This window comes from Rhagoletis zephyria, unplaced genomic scaffold (assembly GCF_001687245.7).
Source record: "Rhagoletis zephyria isolate East Lansing unplaced genomic scaffold, Rhagoletis_zephyria_1.1 Rzeph_scaffold_00059, whole genome shotgun sequence".
Lineage (NCBI taxonomy): Eukaryota > Metazoa > Arthropoda > Insecta > Diptera > Tephritidae > Rhagoletis > Rhagoletis zephyria.
The window spans coordinates 456544-477945 of record NW_016157143.1 but is presented as its reverse complement, the minus strand read 5'-3'; the positions used below and the strand labels follow the sequence as shown (position 1 = coordinate 477945).

Here is a 21402-nt window from a genome sequence, read left to right as displayed (position 1 = left end):
TGCTGCGAGGCTGACAGGTAGTAGGTTGAGTGAGTACGCTTGAATTGCCTTTCGACTTTTTAGGTAATTGGTAGCTAATTTATGTAGTTGTAGGTGTGTAGTTGTTGTTGGGCGTGTAGGTAGAGCGTTGATAATAGCTGCAGATAGATACAAAACAACAAAAAATTTACACGCCTGCAATTGATGTGGTCGTTTGCATTGCCTGCGTCGTCGTCGTCGTCACTATGAAGGTACCTTAGTATGTGCGAGCGCGCGCGTCACTGTATGACTGACGACTGACTTGCTGCTGCGCGACTGACGACTGCCTGTGTGTGTCACCACCCACTGTACAGAGTTGTTAGTGCGTCGCTGTTGTTGTTGATGACAATATTGTGACTTTGGACGTTTCGAAATGATTTACGATGCACAAATTAACAAGTTTTTGACATGCATAGACGTAAAAACATACACTGCCACACACACTCACACACCACACACAACTGCTTGGGAATTTCTGTTGGCCCTTTTTGATTTTGTTTTAATTTTTATTGTATTTATTTGTTGTAAAACACAACACGCCTTCTCCTTTCAGGCCTTTTGTTTTACGCCTCTGCTATTTTTCGTTTTGTTATTTTTGTTGTTGCTAGAGTTGGCTTATGCTTTTCGTCGTTTTTGTTTAAACAATAGTTCTTGGTGTCATTAAAATTTCATTAGTTTGCGTATTGTTGTTGTGCTTGTTGCTGTTTTAATACTTAGTAACTGCACTATTTGCTTGTTGTTCTTGATATTTCACACTTCACAGAAACATAAAAAAGATAAAAAAAGTTAAATTTTATCCGACCAAATAGCAACAATACAATTTGCCTTGTTGAAATACTCGTGAGTTTTGGTGAATTTTACCAAAAATTATTATTTTTTGCTTTAGTTACTGTACAGCTATGATGGTTGCAATAAGTTGGCGCTTTACGCTGTAAACTTGTAACAGTACTACTTTTTTGGAATATTAATTTTTGTGAGTCGATATTTCTTAAAGTGTTTTATCTTTTTTTGTTTAAATTATTTTATATTTAATTAGATTTTTATATTTTTTTTGCTGCTATTTATTACCGTTTCTTTGTGTTTTTACTTATCTACTTATAATTATATTTTTTAAATTCGTATTTTTGAATTAATCGATTTTTTATAGATTTTTTTTTTTTTTTTTTTTATTTGGTGGTGCTGCTGAGGTGTATTGGTTGATTGATTGCTGCTGTTTTGTAGTATTTATTTATTTATTTATACTCAATTTGGCATGTTGTAGCGCGCTGTTATCCTTTCTCCAGCAACCTTGTATGCCTTTCTGACTGCTTTTCACACTTTTTGCTGGCGCTTTATTCTACTTTTTAGCTTTCACAAAAACTCGCTTGACGCTGGTGCTTTCTTGCAACAATAAATTTTCCATATCCTTTTACACAGTTACTATTCCGCTTTTTTGCACGCAAATGACGTATACACTTGTGTATATGTACATACACATGGAAATATGTAATTAATACAAGTTATTGCTAATAAACGCTAAGTGCTCAATGCGCTCGATTTATGTTTGTATGTACACAACAATTATATATGTATGTATGTATATATGTTTTTTTTACTATTTGCAGGTACGTCAATTTTTCGATTTTTCATCACTTATTCTCACTGCTTGTTTTTAACACATCTTTTATGCAATGCGACTTACGCCCGGTTTCTGCAGGGCAGTAATAGCGTTTTTACAGGTGGGAGGAGTAGTAGTGTAGAAGTGTAGCCAAATGAAGTGAGTTAGGGGGCAGTTGCACACAAACGCACAGCTGCAGTTACATACAATGTAGCCCAAGTCCTTTTATTGCACGTTTTTATGTCTCCACTTTTACACTTTTATTATACGCTACTGTTTGTTCGCACAATGGTGAGTTGTTGCACTGTTCTAAAATTTTTTTTTAGCTGTTGTTGCGAAAAATATTTGTAGGTATGTATGTGCTTGCTTTTGGCTTGCTCGCTTTATTTTGCCTTTTTCTTTGCTTTTATTTAGTGAGATTGCACTTGAATTGCAGCGGAGGCACACACAGGGTTGCACTTTTAGTTTTGTTTTCGGTTATTTTTTTTATGAGGGTAAATGGTTTACTTTAAAGTTGCACTTAATTTTGTTTCTTTGTAATGACTCAGTTAGGTACTTTGCTTTATGGTTGCAAATGTTCACTTAATTTAGTTTATCATAATTTTGAGGGTATTTTTTTTTTTTGAGTGAGGATTATTGCGTTTTCAGTGAAATTTTTTATTTTTAAGCAAATATCTGTTTTTTAAATTTGTTGGAAGTTTTTCACAATTTTTTTTTTTAATTTAGTTTCGCAATTGTTTGCTTGAACAAAATGTTTTAGGTTTACTTTGCAAATTTGGTTGGCAATTTTATTTATTTATTTTTTATTTTTACTTTATTCACAAAATTTATTTTGGCAATTCTTGCTTGTTGTATTCGTCACTAATGTTTTGTTATCTAAAAACGCTAGGTGCGTTCTCCAGCACACAATCGCGACTAGCGCAATGTTTCTGCTTGTCACTGCTGGCGTATCTTATTGTACTTTAAATTTTACACAATTTTTACGCAATGCCTTCGTTTTTATTTCACAATTTCTGTGGTTTTCTCTTATTCTTATTTGCTGTTTTTGTTTTTAAATTTTGTTCTGTAAAATATTTTTTTTTTTTGCAACTTACAATTCGTTTAATATGTTATAGTTAATTTTTCGCACAACTAATAGCCTCCTTACACTTTTCTTGCATTTGTATTTACTGTCACTGGTTTTTGTGAATGAAGTGCTGCTGCTGTTGCGTCGTCCACCCATTTTCGTAAGGAGCGCAATCAAAAATCCAAAAAACACATTTATGTATGTTTGTAACTATGCACGCGTGCAAAGAGTAATAACAGGAAATTTGACGTTAAACCAATTGTCGAAAAAACCCCAAAAAAAAAGTCAGCACAGGGGAAAAATGCAAACAAACACGATTCTCGACACTATGTGCTCGCACGCTTGGGTAAGGTGGCAGTGGTCAAAAGTGGAGGAGGCGATTATTGCACAACTTGCAGTTGTAACATTTAGAAGTTTTAGTTTTTTTTTTATAGTTTTGACTGTTTTTTGTGGTGATTTTTCACTTTCAAAAAAAAAACACAAAACAAAAATCAATTCTTAACTCCAACTATGGCTGTTGTAATGTTACTTCTAAAAGCGCAAGTTAGTAGTTAGCTTGCAAGCTGCTGCTGCACAGCAGTTGCATTGCAAATATTGCACAACTGCATTGACTGCCACTACTGACTAACTGACTGACTGCCTGTGTTTTTTTAGTAGATTTTTTCGGCTAGTTGGTCGGCGGTTTGGTTGTAAGCTTGTTTGGTTGTTGTTGTTGGTTTCATTAGTTGCAAGATTTTTGTTTAGTTTTTATTGTGGTTTTCTTAAAAATTTTGCTATTTGCGCTTGCTGTAGTTGTTCGTTCTTGTTGAAGTGCTGGTTTGGTGGCTGATTGCCTGGCCGTGCCACGGACTTAAACTGCTTCCGCTGCTGCTGTGGTTTGTTTTGAGAGTTTTTTAGCGTTTATTTTTTGTTTCTGGTTTATTTGTAAGTTCTGAATTTATTTGGTGTAAACTTGATTATTATTATTTTGATTTGTATTTGTTTGCAAATTGCAATTTTTTACGGAAAGTGCACACAACCACTTATACAAGGAACATAATCCACGGTGTTGTTCCTGTACTAGCAGAAGCGACACTTTTGGCAATTAGGTTATTGTAAAAGGAGTTTAAGAATGTTTGCGGTTAAATTATGAGGATTTGTGAATACATTTTTTATTAATTTTATTTTTGAACTGTTTAAATTTTGATTTTTACTTTATTTATTTTTTCTTTTTTTCCCCGTAACTAGTAATTTGCAACAATTAATTAATTTATTCGCTTATCAACAATTTTTACTTTTCCCATACCATAAACTTGCTTCCTTTACAATATGTATTCGTAAAATTCATGCAATACTTTACAAAAAAATTCGTTTCTTTTTACCCGAAATCACCGAAATTCGTTACCGTCGTTACAGTTAACTCGCTATATTTATATTTCCCTTTACTAAATAGCTGCTGTTAAAATAATTTTTAATCTTCACTCATTGACTATTTACAAACACTTCAATATTGTATTGCTGAATTTTGTTGAGGCAGGTAAGAAGCTGACACCTTGTTGTTATTGTTGTATTGTATTATTTTAATTTTCTATGTTGTGTGTGCCATTTATACTGTATATACTATTATTCTGTATTATGTTGCTCAGTAGAACTGTTTGCCGAAAACACGACCAACATCAACCGCGAATCTCGATTGACTAAACCCAAGCAAACGCTAGGATTCACGCAGTACTCCGTACGTAGTGTGTGCGCCACCGCTGCCAGCGCAAGCAGCAAGCAAGCCAATACACGGGCGAGGTGGACGTCGAAGTTAACGCAGCCGTTATCGTCGTCTCCGGCGGCTGCTTCGCCAGCACTATCGCAATCATCGCATCGGCGTCGCCACGCAACGTACCCGCTCTCACAAAACTACGTTCGACTCACTATGGAGTACTTTACAGCAGCTTACGCTAACCGCGCTGTTTGCTTCATAGCATCACGGCTAACTGCGCAGCTACTGCGGCACTGCTGCTGCCGCTGCTGCTGCGTTTCGTTGCAATTTTTTGGCAGCAATCATATTGCATGCAATTGCTGTTGTATGGTACGTCGTTCTACGTCGTCTATACTAGTGCCTGTGTTCGTTTTTTGTGCTGACCGCCCCCAGCCATCAGCCATTGCGCCCCACCATCATTTGTGTGTGCTTATTTTGCGCTCTCAGTGTTCCAAATAAAAAGTGCAACAACTACACAAATACTATATCAAAAAATATGTCATAATATAATGCATGGCTTGACATATGCATGTACATATGTACATATACAAATATCCATGGCAATATACAGATGTATCTGCATACATACATATGTACTGTTAATTTGTATGTTTGTACGTCAGCAAGTGCAAGCGCATACTCCTATTGACAAATTATATGTACTGTATATGAGCACAGCGCTTTTTGATGGAGCTGCGCCACACAGCTATTCATTGAGATAGTCCCAACATACATATTTATGTACAATTGCATACATACATTTCTATGGATGTACATTAGAGTGGTTCATAAAAACACTCTTTTTGGAAATTCATAAACGCTACATCAGAATATTATTATTTGTGATGAAAAAAAGAGACACGTATTTTTTTTATTTTGAAATAAAGTTTTCTTAGAGGTCGCCTGGTCGGTTTTTTATAAAAACGCTGCATTTTAACATGTCAAGAAAATAAAAAAAATTGAGAACATCAACGTTTTTATAAAAAAGCCGACCAGCGCGACCTCTAAGAAAACTTTTTTTCAAAATAAAAAAATACGTGTCTCTTTTTTTATCACTTTTTTGAGGTAGCGTTTATGAATTTCAAAAAAAAAATTTTTTTGAACCACTCTAATGTACATACATACATATGTATTTGTTTTGAGCACTCAGATGTGGGCAGAAATAATTTCGTCACAATTGCTTGGTGATACTAAGTCCCCAAAAAATAACCACTGAAAGTCATTAAGTCGTTAATTTAATAAGGCTTGGTATTTTGGCGAGTACCGCAGATGATGGAATGATGAGCTGTTTGAGCTTTGCAACGACATGGGCATGTTGCAGCGAATTCAAATATAGCGGCTCCGCTGGCTTGGCCATGTCGTTCGAATGGACACCGACCGATTTTTTCGGTCGATTTTGTATTAATTACGAAAACGCTCACAAAATCACGGTTTTAGCAATCTAAATGAATGTGTTTTAAAGTAAATCCTGATGTCTGAACAATCAGTTGTATGGGAGCTATGAGTTATAGCGCCCGATCTTTATCATTTTCACTAAAAACTCTTTATTTATAATAAGTGAAAATGGAGCGAAATTTCATATTCCTAGCTGCATAATTGAAGGAGTTATAATGCACAATCTCATATCAGATGTATGGGTCTTATAGGTTATAGTGACCCCATCTTGTTGGTAATACGCGAACCCACTCTGGAAGTGTATGCCCTTAACTGCAATTATATTATATTTTAGCTTAAAACTAAAAACTCGCTTTTATTACAATGTGAACTAAAAAGTAAAAAATAATTTATAGAAATACACAGATGGAGGGGCCGATCATTTTTTGTCGCCTCCTAGCGGCAAATAGTTTTGATGAGAAGCTTTTTCATTGCGATTGATTGCCGAGTGATGTCCGGATTGGATGGAACATGAAACCTGCTACCATATTTTTGGCGCATAGTGTAATTTCCGGACTCCACTAAATATTCGGGCATACATACATACATACAAGCGAATTCACTCTCAATCAAAGGGCTGTGAAGTCCATGTATGAGTAACCAAACAGACTTTTTTGTTAAGTAAAGCACAGCAACAAAAATTAGCAAAGCACTCGTTTGCTGCCGCCACGGACTGAAGTTGAATCAGTTAAAAGCAAAAGGTAGATAAGAGAGGAATTAGCAAGCTGTGTATACCCTGCTTGCAATATAGAAAGTAAAAGTTAGATAAAATATGAGAACGATTCAAACTGATGTTTTCAGAAATCAAAGGAAAAAGCCAACATTTTAGGCAAATAAAAGCGAGATAAATATAAGAACGTGCAGGTGATTTGTAAACGGCGATTTGTAAATTCTCATTACTGACAATCCCCATTATTTTAGTTAGAGGAAAAATTAAAAGTAATCAAAGGCTTGAGATTATTAATTTAGAGATTTTTTTTTAATTTACCGGATTTCGCCTTCTGTTCTACTACACATCAACAAAATACTACTGTCAGATTTATTCAGAAAATCAATGTGATTTGCAAAATATTTTTAAATAAATAAAACAAAATTAAATGCGAAAACACATCACTTACGTAATATCCTTCGATTCAGTGCGAAATGTTTGCCTTTTTGTTAAGATATCTCCAGAAAAAAATTTTGGAAATAGCACCGATTTCAAATCGTAAGATTTGTAGAGCAGGTATGTCTGTATCTTATAATCTCGCCAAAACCGAATTATAAAAGCCATTTTCACCAATGTCTATTAGAGCCTTTGGTGAGGAGGATAGCCATTTTTAATCTATGTATATATGTACCCAAAATACCTAAATTATTTTAGATATATATTTGATTTAATTTAGACTCTGAGGAATTTAAGAAAATAATAAGATATAGACCCATTAAAATGTGTACTTAAATGATCAGAACGTCGAGCTGAGTCGATTTAGCCTTGTCCGTCTTGTCTGTCTATCCGTCTGTTTGTATGCAGTCTAGACTCCCAGTTTTCGAGATATCCGTATGAAATTTGGTAGGTGGGTATACTTTTATAATGTATTCATCATTTGTCGGAACCGGAAGAATCGGACCACTATAACATACTAAGTTATATCTTCCATACCTCTGATTTTTTAGATATGATTTTTTATATACATATGTATCTCCCTCTATCTATGTATGCTGTGAATATATAAATTTTTTCAAATGCAGTAATCTGTTAAAGTAAAGTTTTCAGATGTTCATGAAAGGTATGAAGCCTTCGGCATAGCCGAAGACAGCGCTGTTCTTACTTGTTTTTTGTCATTTATGGTCTTCGAAGATCACCACATCTCCTCATCAGGCTTCTTCGTCGAGTTCACTAGGTCTTGAATCAGCAAATCCGGCGTTCAATGCCGGTGGTCTTACCCACTGAGCTAAGTTCGCCAGGTAAACTTTTGTTTCTTCCAATTTTTCATTTGGTCAACCCAGCTACAATAAAGGGTAATGACATTGTTGCTCTCATTTTCGCTGTCTGTTGGTGTTTCCGACAGGATAGGAGTGTGATGTAATGTGGAACGATTTTCCGTCATACCTTGTCAAATTTCGTTTGGAGAGAAACCGGTTTATGCATTGTGCTATTTTCAGTGTAATTTTTCGTTCGAACGATGATGACATTGTTGCTATATAGACTTCACATGTGGCTGTTGTTTGTTGAATATATCTTGGGCTAAACATGTTTAAACATTTTCTACATAGTTCAGTACAGTATAGCATACAGTAGATTATCGCACACCGTATTCAAAAGAGTCACCGCTCAAAAATTGGCATTTTCGAAATTATTCGCTAAAAATGTACACAGAGCTTTTATTTAGCTTTCATCAAAAGCTGGAGAATATTTTTGCCCTTGCCCATATGATTAGCATGTGCTAAGAAATAGCTTTTCGCATTTTCTGACGAACGTATTATTTTGAGTTGTGACTCTTTTGAAGACGGTGTGTGATATATGCAATTTTTTCAGTATAATTCAAGTAAAAGTCATTCTTTGGCAATCTGGCCTGCAATTTGACCGGCTCTGGACGCTATTTAAAACCGAGTCCCAATACCCTTGACCGTTTTTCAAAAGAGAATTCACATAAAACTGCAGCCCCAACCAGTGTGAATTATTTTAAATTTTAGTTTACCGCTAATAACAAAAACAAAATATCTACGAAAAATCATCCAAATAAAAGTGAAGTAAATTGTCTTGCAGGGCATATATTTGTCATATCGAAAGCTTGTTTCTCTCCCTCTCTATCTCGCTCTCTTATAAAATAAAATAAAAAAGTTTGTCGAAAGCGAAAGTGAAATATGTAATCGTTGGCTGTTTGCCAGCTTGAGTTGGATTAACTTGACTTTGCTTTGGTAGTTCGCTCAGCGCTGTATTTAAGTTGATTTTTATTAAATTTTTTCGATTTTTACACCTTTGAAGAATGAGTGTCCGCGATTAATGAGCTACAATCTAGCCTTAAAGAGTAGCTTTGATACTGAATCATACAAACACACATACACACATACATATTTCTACCCAAGCAACTAGGTAGGCGCAGAAATCCTTTGTGCCGATTGAACGGATTGATTTCGGATTTATCCGTTTTTAAACAAATTTATTTACATACATAATTATCTGTTTTAAAGTTCGCTATTCATTGATTTTTGTTGCTTAAGTCAATATTGCACATACATACAGACATATGTACATATGTTGTTCGTTCGCCATCTGTTTTATGACTTGCCATAGCTAGCCAACTTTGACAACCAACTCACCTAACCGAACTGATTGACTAAGTAGCGTATCTACTAGCGGTCTTCTGCGTGAACTATGTAGCCTGCTTAGTGGCAAAGTCGCTGTTCAGAAACAAAACGTATGCGACAAAAGGTACTGGCTTTTCAATTTCAAGAGTAGGTAGGCCCATTGGCTGTGCGTTTGTGCATTTTTGTGACTGTTGTACCTTTCTTCCTTCTTTTACTTTACTATTGTTATTTGGCGGTACCTAAGCATAATTTTTTCTGAAATCACATCCTCTATTCTACGCAAGTATTTTGGTACTTCTTGGAAGAGTAAGCCTTTCATTTGGGGCGTTTTGTTTTGGCAACGAAGCACGCAAATGTATTTGAAACAATCGAGATTTTTTCCCAAATTGTTTCTTAAACAGCGAGCGCGAACGAGATTAGGCAAAAAGGGAACATCAGTCAGTGCTATGAAAAATGCTATAATGCTATGAAAATGAGTTTGAGAAACAAAGAAGAGAAATTAACACAATGGAATGTTTTGTTACGGTTATTTTAAAACTTCCAAATTTCTCAGTTTTCAGGAAGGTAAAAATGTTGGATGGAAATATTATTTTACCAAAAGAAGTTACATATGCATGTACATACATTTTTCATACCTGATAAGATCTTAATTATTTCTGTTCTAGAATGGAGCAAGCATTTTTGAAGCTTTTTTGAAACAGGTACAATTTTCTTACAGAAATTACATTAGAATACAAATTTTTAATATTTAAAAAAACATTTTCCGAATTGGTTGTAATTCCTGGCAACTAATAGACCACGTCTGAGAAACGCCAGTGATTTTAACTTAACCTATGCTTAGAAGAAACCGCGTGTGTTTACTGTTGAAAAATGCACCGACAAAAAGATCAACTATTTATTTATAGATATTGAAATCTTTGGAAGACAAAGAGGTCATCTCTTCGATGATATCCGGACAGACTTCAAAGCCGCTAATATAGATTAAATTCATAACAAGCCGTGAGCCTTGGTTTGTGCGCCGTACAAGCTCATTAGTACGAGTCTTGTCACGTAGACTTACTAACCCCACTCCCGTTTCAATAGACCAGACAGGCAAAACTTACAGCGGTTCTGCAGATCTTGCCTTAGGCCGAGGCCACGCAATGAGCGACAAAACGGCGAGCGGCTGAGCGGCTTAAAATAAAAACATATGAAATACTATTGAAGTGGGCACGCACTGAGCGGCATTTCTGGATGGCACCGCTCAGCCACTCGCTGCATTCCTGCTTTACTGCTCATTGCGTCGCCTCGACCTTAGACCCACTGGAAACTATCGTAGGTACTTCGTAGTACTATAAATAGACCTGAAGACCACTACTCTGTATAGTATTAGTCAAAAAGACGGCATCAAATCATTTTGAGGAAAAAATTCGACAAAATATTATCGGCCATTCACTTTTCATCTCACAAAGTTGTATATCACACCCGAAGTGCATGCTACCGTGCAGCGTTTTTGGCCCGTTTATTTATTCAGCAATTTGTTTTTTTTTTATAATTTGTCTGATGCTGTATTTTCTCTGTTTTCGACTCCATATTTTTCCCTGTAACGTTAATATTTTCCTGCTAATGGCGTAAGTGGTCGCGAAAAAAAGTTTACCCCCATTTTTCATTTTGAAATCAAAAAATATTTAAAGGTCGCTCAAAGCGCTCAAAGTTTTCCATGTATTTTATATGGGAAAAAACCTACTTTTCGAAGAAATGGTATAGAATTCTTGAAAATCCATATTTTTCGATCGAAAAACCCAGATTCTCTTCAGGAGACTTTCAATAGCCATTTTATTTATTTATTTTATTTATTTAGTTTATTTAACCATTTTTTAATACTAACGATTGCATTTTTCGAGGTTTTTGGCGGACCTATAAATTTAGTTAGTAGGAAAAAATAGTTAAATAAGCAATTGTTATTAGAAATCTCCAGCAGAGAAACAGAGTTCTCCGATCAAAAATTATTGATGTTTAAGAATACTATACCGTTTCTACGAAATGTTGTTTTTTTTCACATACAAAATGCATGGAAAACTTTGAGCGCTTTGAGCGACGTACTTACAAAAATAAACTTTTTGTCCTTGATATTTGATAGAGAAAACTTGAAAGCAAATAATGGTATGCTAGTTTTTTAAACGAACGACAACTGCTTAGCAGGTGGTTAAAGTCGGTGTCTGTGAGTGAACTATTGACTCAATTCTGTGTTCTGTTTTTTTTTAGATATTTTCGAACGACCATATTTAAATTAATAATAAACTCAAAAGTTAATAAAAATAAAGAGAGAAAAAGGAAAGGTAAGTACTTTTAAGATCTAGAACTGCTTTTTTGTGATATTTTTTTTAAAGAAAAATACATACTTTTGACATAACCTTAAATTATTATAATTTTTTTCTTGAGTGCTATTTGAAAAGCCGTGTTTAGACTATCAAAAATGTATAAAATGAAAAGTTTTGTGTTTAATCTGTCAATTTCATGTTGCGATTTACAATTTTTTTTTACTGCAAAGGCTGCTTCTATCTTTCAGCAGGCAAATTAGGAAATTCGTAGCATTTAGATTTTCAATTGGAATTTATATGATTTGGCAATAATGTTTAAAAATAACACCTGGAAAAAATTGTTTTTGTATCTAAGTAGCATTTTTTTCTTTAATATAAATATTTAGAAAAAAACTGCATACAAATATTTTCAATTAAACCACAAATTAAAAACTGACCCCTTGTGAACGATCGGTCTTCAAGGGTTAACAAATTTTTTTTTTTGCAAAAATGTGAGAAATAATCTACTGGTTGTGGTCATAAATAATTTTGTCCACAAAAATGGATCAAATTACCCAAAGTGCATTGGCTATCACACAGTCTAATGGAAATACATGGACAGCGTATTGGCTCTAACGACTTTTACAGAAAGGTGGAGGAGGTAGATATTGTCCAATATTATCTCTAGCACTGTCCTTCCCAGGCTAAAATACGAAAACGTTTTCTGAGTTATCTTCTTTTCGATTATCTGACGGCCCATGGAATCTACAAGCAATCATGGCCCCACCTAGTGGGGCATCTTGCGTAATCACCAGCTCCCGCTAGTTCTAAGGCAATGGCCCTTATTCCTTGAGTGTGGTCCTCAACATTTCCTCACAGAGATTGACCACTTCAACTTAAGAGGTTAGAGAGGTATACATAAATATGTGCTATTTCAATAGAAATTTTGCAATTAAGATTTTCGTTCTCAACAACGTTTTTCAACGCGAGGAGTTTCACACATTCTGAGAATAATGATTTCCAAAACAATAAATTCTTTTAGAAACTTTTTCAAAAAATTAGTATTCTTTTGGGTACAAGTTATGCAAAACAAATCGTTTTTTTTTTTTTCAAATAAAAACTTTCCCAACATGTTGCAAATACGTTATGGAAGCAAAATCAAACACAGTACATCTTATGAATGAAGCTTTGTTACATTTAAATCGTAAAAATTAACGAATTTCTTAGTTTCATTATCTCGCGAAATCAAGTGCACTCATAAATGCACAAACTTTGACTTGAAGCCAATTAAGATGTCAGATGCTGATATTCAGATATTTCGATTATATTTATTGTAAATAAAAATGCAATCGTGGGGATCACCTGAACTGATTTCTCTTCGATCATGCGATTTACATTAAAATTCCAATTAAAATTAACAAAAAAAAAGAAAATGCAGACAAAAAAGGAATCTTTAAAAAAAAAAATGTTTTGACTAACTTTACCTTTCCATTGCGCTTCAGTGCCGTTATATTTACAAAGTGGTCAATATTTGATGCGTCACTTTCGATAATGTATCGCACAAGATTTCAAAATGCATAAAATACACACGCTACGCTGCCAAAAAAAAAAAAACAAACAGCGTAAAATTACGAAATCCCAAATCATACCACAAAAGGCGTGAAAATGTATAACTTTTGTGTGTGGAGCGAAGCGCCCATGTTTGCGATTATTCAACATGTAGGTATGTATGTATTTTCGATATTTCGAAATGTGCATACAAACATATACAATGTACTAAATATGTGTACATATCCACATGCGGGCACATCCAATGCGCAGCCGCAGCAGCAGCAGCAGCAGGCAGCTACTAACGGGTATTTTTTGGGTTTTTCTGATTCTTTCAACACTCGCAAAGCTCGCACGCTTTAAACGGTGCCGCCAACATTTTGAGCTTCCGCCTGCCCGAAAATAAGCAACATAACAATTGAATCGTTTCACCGTATCCCAAACGAAAATGAAAACGAAAACGAAAGTGAGAGTGGAAGTGGAAGTGCTAGCGGTAGTCGCAGAGGAAGATCAAGCGAAACGGTGCAGGAAGGATGGACGACGTTGTTGGTTGCGGCAATGTTTAGTGAAAGCCATTATAAAATGAGTGAGCAAATAAAAGAAAAGTTAGTAAATAGCCGCTTGTTTGAATTGGGCCAACATTGCAGAAAAGCGAAAACAGAGTAAACCCAAAAAACAAAACAAAACGAACGAACGAAGGAACGACGCCGCTCCAAAAATAACTGCGCCCGAAATAATGAAAACCGCAATGATGATGAGAAATTTGTAGCAGAATTAATGGAATCAATTTACGGGCATTGGAAAAAAACTCAAGTAATTTTTAAGCAAAAAACAAAACCGACTTCAATTCCCATATAGAAATATATATATATATATCATGATCTAATAATCGGATCTAAACCGTATTAGTATGGAACCACCTCTGAGACACTACCTTTCCGATGCAAAAAGAACTATCGAAAGAAAATCGGTTGACGTGGTCCAAAGCGATGCGGTAACATACATACAAAAATAAAATAAAAATCCGACGAACTGATGACCTCGTTCTTTTTTGGAAGTCGGTTAAAAAAAACCATAAAAGTAAAAAGTGGGAAGAAATCGAAAATCGATCGCATGCAAGCAGGCAGCCATCCAATTGACTTTGCCCCTGTCGTGAAACGCGGTTACCAGGCCGTCGTCGCCACCGGATGATGATGATGATAATGATGGTAAATGCTGTCACTGGCGCTTGCGCTTACGCAGATACGTCACAGCAAAGTGAACGATTGCGAAAATCTGTAGCACTGCGCAATAGTGGCGTCATCGTCTTCGGCGGCACTAACAAAAACAACTTTGCCTGTTCGCGCTCTGCCTCTTTCGCCCTCCAATCTTGCGCGCGCTCAACGCAAAAGTCGAAACTAGTTTGAAGACCTACTCTGCCCAAAACGAAACACTTCTTCTACTCCATTTACTGCTAACAGCAAGTGAGGCAGCCTTGCGCACCGTGCGAACTACAGCACACCGTTGCCGCTGCCGCTGCTACCCTGACCCCAACACACAACGCATCGTTGCGCGCGAATTGATGCTTTGCCTACTTTGCTAAAGCTGTTGCTTGGAGGTAGCGCGCTGCGCATGCGCAATAACTCGCAAGTAAAAAGAAAAAAAACGCCACAACAAAGTGTTGTTGCTTGCGCAGTGGTGGTGTTTGCAATGAGTGTTATGTATACGCAGTGTCGCTCCAGCAGCTTAGTTACCACCAACATACCATACCTACTCGTTTAGAGTAGCAAGAGTGTCTGTCTGCGCGGGCGGTGCTCAGCGATCAACACTCGTTGATTTTGTAATTTCATAACATTGAGTTTGGCTCGTAACTTTGAACGCGGACATGGCCAGAATGCAAAATTATGCATGTATTTGAGGTTTTTTTTTTCTGTTTTTGATTTCAATTTGCCGAACGCGTCGATTAACTGCAAATCTTTAGGTATGCGGTCTTGCGGTTCTTTTGTTGATTTTTTTAATTTTTTTTTTGTACAACCAAAAATAAATTCGATAACCAATAAATTGAATACTGCAATTTGCACGTACTTGTTGTTAGTTTAATGATTTTCGGCAATTGGTCGTTAAGTCAGCCACAAAAACATGGACATATGTAGATGCATATGCATAGCTACAGTGAGTACCTAAATAGTTTAACCGCATTTTTACATCTGTGTCTATAAACGAACAGGCGCGTATTTACACACTTCATTGTAGTCGTAAGCCATTGCGACACTTTGGAAACTCCAGCCAGCGCGCTGCTGTTAATACTTAATGTGAAATGTGTACAACAAATTTTTCATTTAACGATCACAAGTGTTTTCGTATTACGGCGAGTGACGCAAACTCTGCAATTGCTCAATTCATAAGTTTTAAAGGTCAGTCATAAATGTAATTGCAAAATCTGCGCATGCGCTTAGCAGCAAAAAATAAATAAAAATAAAGATTTTTGATTTGATGAGGAAACGGTGTCTTTGGAGTAGATTTATTATTCGCACTGAGTAAGCTGGTTCGCCGATAAGGTGACTTTAGCGTAGCCAGATGGACCAAAGGATCCGTAGCTATCTTTGTAATTAAAAAACGTATATTTACTTTGATTTCGAGGTTCTCGCTACATAGTTACAACAATTCCGAAGTTAATTTCAAAAATTTTTAAATCCAAATTTTATGTTAAATTTTGGGTTTTAATTCGAAGATAAAGTTTCGAAATATGTTCGAAATTAATTTCGAAAAATTCTAAATAACTTCATTAGTTTTTTTTAAATTTCCACTTAGAATTCGAGAGTTTGTAATTAAGTGGAAAAGACGGGAATGTCAAATTGTGAAGATAAGTTAGAAATTCTGATAAGCTCGAAATTTTTGAATTCAAAATTTTTGGTTATATTTTTAGTTTAAATCCGAAGAATTTAAAAATAAGTAACGAAAGATGTTCAAAGTATTTTAAATTCTAATTTTGCATATAAGTTCGAAATTTTTTGGTTAATATTGTTTTGTTGCATTTTTAGTTCAAATTCGAAGATTTCAAAATTAAGCACCAAAAGTTTTTCAATGTTTTCAAATTCGAGATTTTGAACATAAATTCGGAAATTTTTAAATAAAGTACCAAAAGATGTTGAAGGTTTTTAAATTCGAAATTTTGAAGCTAAATTTGTTGAAAATAAGTTCGAAATTTTTTAGTTAATTTTGTTTTTATTCGAAGATTTCTCAAAATCAAGTAAAAAGAGATTTTCAAAGCTCTTAATTTCGAAATTTTAGAGATATTTAAGAAATTTTTTAGTTCGAACTTGTGTTACATTTTTTACTTAAAATTCAAAAATTTCAAAATTAGGTAACAAAATATGTTCAAAGTTTATAAATTCGAAATTCCGAAAATAAGCTCAATTTTTTTCAAATAAAAAATTTGTTACATTTTTAGTTTAGATTCGAAAATTTCAAAATTAAAAACGTAGAGATGTACAAAATTTTTAAATTTGAAATTTTTAAGATAAGTTCGAAATTCCTAAGATATGTAAGTTCAAAATTTTTTATTTCAAAATTTTTACTTAGAATCCGAAGATTTCAAAATTACATATATAACAGAAGATTTCAAAATTACATATATAACAAAAGATTTTCAAATGTTTTAAAATAAAGCTAAAATTAATTGAATTTACCTAACTAGAGTTGTCCTTTTTTCGAATTTGTAGCAAGCGTTCAACAATTTCGAAAAAAGATGAATTAATAAGTGAATTCCACAATTAAATGTTAATTCAATTGAAAATTTAAATTGAGTTTGACTCTTTCGAAGCTATATATATACATTATATACATATGTACATTTTATTGTCTTTTTTTAATTTTTAGCTAAAGACTCTAAAAATTTCAAAATCAAAAAGTTCGGAAATTTCATAATTTAGGCGTGCCTAATTTCTAATTTAAGTTCGAAAGGAAATACTACATATAGCAAGCCCGAGAATTTCAAAACTAAGTGCCACATTTTGATTTTTATTTGAGCTCGATATTTTTGTACTAATTTCGAATAAAAGTACGAAAATATCAAAATTGTTTTTGAATTTGAAGTTTTTAGTAAATTTTGAAATAAAGTTTGGAAAACGCGAAGTGACTTAATTCCGAAGTTGGCTCCTGAAGTCAAAAGTTTCGAAAATTTAATGAATTATTTAACTGAGGTTGATATTTTCACTTTTGAAAAAGAGTTCGAAAGTTAATCTCATAATTGAAAATTAAACTTACGTTTGAAATCTTCGAAATAAGGAGACAATTACTAAACCATTTTGAGTTCGAGTAGTAGTTCAATAAAATGTTCGATAATTTCGAAGTTCAAAGATATTTAATGCAAAATTTATTAGTCGATTCACATGTATTGCCAGTACAACGAAAAAAAAAAATAATAATTATCTCTTATACGATTCCATAAAGCAATTTTACCCGTTCTTTTACAAATAAAAATTTTAAGACATTAAGTCGCTTAACACGTGTTGTCAATCCCTATATAGTTTAACTTTTAGTTAGAATTCGAAAATTATCAAAATTCCGATCCTTCGAAATGGAATTCGACAATAAGTTCGACATTTCGAAATTTATATATATTCAAATGTATGTAAATTATTCGTTTCTACTAACTGTTCGAAATTTTCGAAATTAAGTTCAAAAATTTCAAATTCATTCCATCTACAATTTTATGCGCAAGTTGAAGTTCAAGTACGAAAATTTTGAAATTAAGTGCGAAAATTTCGAATATGTGAATAAATGTATAAATATATACATACATATGTAAATAACTAACTAGTATAAAATGCCGTCGTTTATTATTTTGTTACTTGCATATTGATTAACTAAATTTTTTCAAGCATTTCTCTAATCTACTAAAAGCCCTAAACTATCAAATTTTGAGTAATTTTGGTTATACTAAATAACCAAAAAGTGTTCTCGAAAGCTTCCCAACTTTACTTACTTTTTTTGCATTTGTCCAATTGTAATTGCACAATCAAAGCTTGATTGACTAACCGACTAAATAGCCGGCTGCCGTCGAAGAAAAAAATATTACTTTGCATTTTTTTGGCTCCAAAATTTTAAAATCCAACTGGAGCCAACTGATGGACAACCAACAAAAATCGATTGCATACAGTATACGTATGTATGTATGTATGTATGTATGTATGTATGAGAAAAGAAGAAAACAAAATCGACAAATCATCAATTACTGATTTGCATTTCACAAAAAAGCGTTGAGCCGAAATCAGGAAAATAATCAAAATGCAACAGCAGAAGCAACAGCAGCCAAGCAGCGATAACTTGTTATAAACAAAAAGCCGTGAAGGAAGGAACTAAAAAGAATGAATTAAACAAAATCAAAACCAAGCCATGGCACCACTGCAAAGCAGAAGCTGTTAAGGCAGCAGCAACAACTCTGTATGTAACAAGAAATTAAGAGCCAAAAATATATAAAATGCAAGTAACAACGAAAATGAGCTTCTATGTGCATATGTATGTAGTACTTAGCAAAACAGAAAAACAGTAACAAAAATAATAACAACGCTTTAACCTGAAACGAAACCTTGTAACATTTTTCCGTTTCGCCTTAACTTAATTGTCGTTTTTGTTTTTATTATTATTGTTTTTTTTTTGTTTTTTACTTTTTTAGTTGTTGCTTACTGCTCTTGTCATCGCCAACAAATGCATACATGGATATGTACATATGCATGTGTATTGTGTATCAAGTGTAAATGTGTGTGTGTGTTTGCATGGTTGGCTGCTGAGCTGGTTGGCTTGGTTTGTTTGGCTAGTTGAGTTACTCGGCTGCTTGGCTGGTTGTTTGGTCATGCCGGTTTTCAACATCAATCGCACTCTCAGCCAGACAATGTTAGCCAGAGTTGTGGCAGTATATTAGGGTGGTCCAAAAATGCAAGTGGGGGGGGGGAGGGGGGTATGTAAGGTCGGAATTTTAATGATCTAACCCCCTAGGATTGTTCGAAATCGAAAAAATATGTGCCTGCATTTTTTTTATTTCGAAATCCAAAAATATTTAGAAGTCGCTCAAAGCGCTAAAAGTTTTACATGTATTTTATATGGAAACAAGTAAAAAAGTCTAAGTTCGGACGGAGCCGAACATTAAATATCCGGCGCAAGTATTAAATATATGTATGTCTTCCAGCTTTCCGAAAACTACCGCTACATGGTAAGCCGGGGTGGTTTTACCCCTATTTTAAACATCTTCGATAGAACGTTCAGTTAGACATAATGAGATAAACTTATATAGTCTATCATGCCCATTTTCCAAAATGCCAATCAATGTTACTTTTTTTCAAGGGATTGTTTTAAGTATCAATTTGGAGAAAATTAGCGTCCTTAAATTTCGAAATGTTGAATGAAGTTTCGAGCATTTCTGAAATTTACTGTTACATGAAAAGCGGCCTAATTCTAGTGCGATTTCAATAATTTTCAACGTTTTGCTTTTATGTGGCAAGCACAATAACCATACCGAGTTTGGTCCAAATTGGTAGAACGATTACCGAGATACATATGTATAATAAATAATAATAGTTTGGCGCTTACACATATGTTAGTGTTTGGCCGAGCTTCTCCTCCGACTTTTGGCGTGCGCCTTGATGTTGTCACACAAAGCGGTGGGACCTACAGTTTTACGCCGACTCCGAACGGCGATTGTATTTTTATGAGAAGCTGTTTTTCATGGCAGAAATACACTCGGAGGTTTGCCATTGCCTGCCGAGGGACGGCCGCTGTTAAGAAAAAACCGTTTTCTATATTTTTTGGGATGTTGCTTTGACCTGGGCTTGAACCCAGGTGCTGATGTGTGAAAGCGCGCACTGCTTACCACTACACCACAGCGGTCGACATACATATGTATATGTGAACATGTATATGTGAACATAAGTGAACGCTGCCACGCCCATTTTCCAAAGTTTTATCATAAACGTATTTCTTGGTAAAGAATTGGGGCAAGCATCCATTTTGAATAAATTAGCTTTAATATTTACTGATTTATCGAAGATTTCGTATTTCTGTAAATTACCGTTATATGGGAGGTAGGCGTAATTAATGTCCGATTTTACCCATTTTCAATACCATCTGTCCTACGCCCGAAGGAAATGCACGTACAAAGTTTCGTTAAGATATCTCAATTTTTACTCGAGTTATCGTGTGCACAGACGGACGGACAGACAGTCACCGCTTAATCGATTTCTCTTTTCATTCTGATCATTTATGTATACATTTGTCTATATCTATCTCGATTCGTTTTGCCTGTTAAAAACAAACGTTATGTGAACAAAGTTATAATACCCTTGTGCATAAGTGCGCTCGGGTATACAAAAAAAAACATTTTTCGTGGAGATGGTATAGTCGACCGGAGAACTTACTTTCTCTTCAGGCGACTTCCACTAATACCCAATTGTTTATTTTACCATTTTTTAATACCAGCGATCTTTTATGGGTTCCTCCATTGCATTTTTTGAGGTTTTAGGGGACCGATAAAACATTGTAAATATTAAAAAATTACTTAATAAACCATTGGGTATTATTGATTACTGATTTTCAAAAATTCCACACCATTTCTACGAAAAATGTGTGTGTTTCCGTATAAAATACATGGACAACTTTAAGCGCTTTAAGCGTCCTCTAAATATTTTTGGAGTTAAAAATAAAAAAACAGGGGTATAATTTTTTTCGGTGTAGAACAATCCTAGGGGATGAGAGCAATACAATTCCGACTGTACTTATTTTGGAGCACCCTACTGTATGTACATATTTATGTACGTAAAAACAGCAGAATATTAAGCAAGAAAACTTCATTTACGTATAAACTGCATATACATATGTATATGTATGTGTATGTAAGCACACATTTAAATACATATGCACATACATATGTACATACATATATACATGCATAAACAATGATGTGTAAAATGCGTAATATAAGGGACCAAAACAATAACGATTACAGCAGCGAAACAAAAAAGGCCTTAAAGAAGCCTAAAACAATGAAGGCAAACAATGAAAGAGCAACAACAAATCGACTAACCAACCTACCAAACAACCAACAAGGCAAGAAACGCAACTTACAACAACACCACTACATTAAAAGGGAATCTTCAAACCGGAGCTAATAGAAAAGTGCACTCTTTCAAGTTGGGCTCAGTGAGAGAGTAAATCAAGGGAGTAAATTGCTGCGAGTACTGCTGCTTTCAAGCACAATTTGTCAGAGAAGAAGTAGAGTTGCTAAGCTTTTAGTTTTAATGCAAATGTAGATACATAGTATACCGTAAGCTTCAAATAGACTTAATTGCTTATGCCAAACCTGATGAAGTAAATCGTGAGTCATGAATCACTTGCTATCCCAAATGAAATTTGAAGAGAAACTGATGAGGCAGCTTTAACCTGGGCGCTTGAGTTTAAGGATTCTTCC

General features: G+C 34.6%; 1 protein-coding gene across 2 annotated transcripts in view; it reads right to left on the bottom strand.

Annotated features, from left to right (window-relative positions):
• Positions 1 to 21402, bottom strand: part of LOC108369786 (nuclear hormone receptor FTZ-F1-like) — a 141678-nt gene that overhangs the window by 38304 nt on the left and 81972 nt on the right. The window lies entirely within an intron of this gene.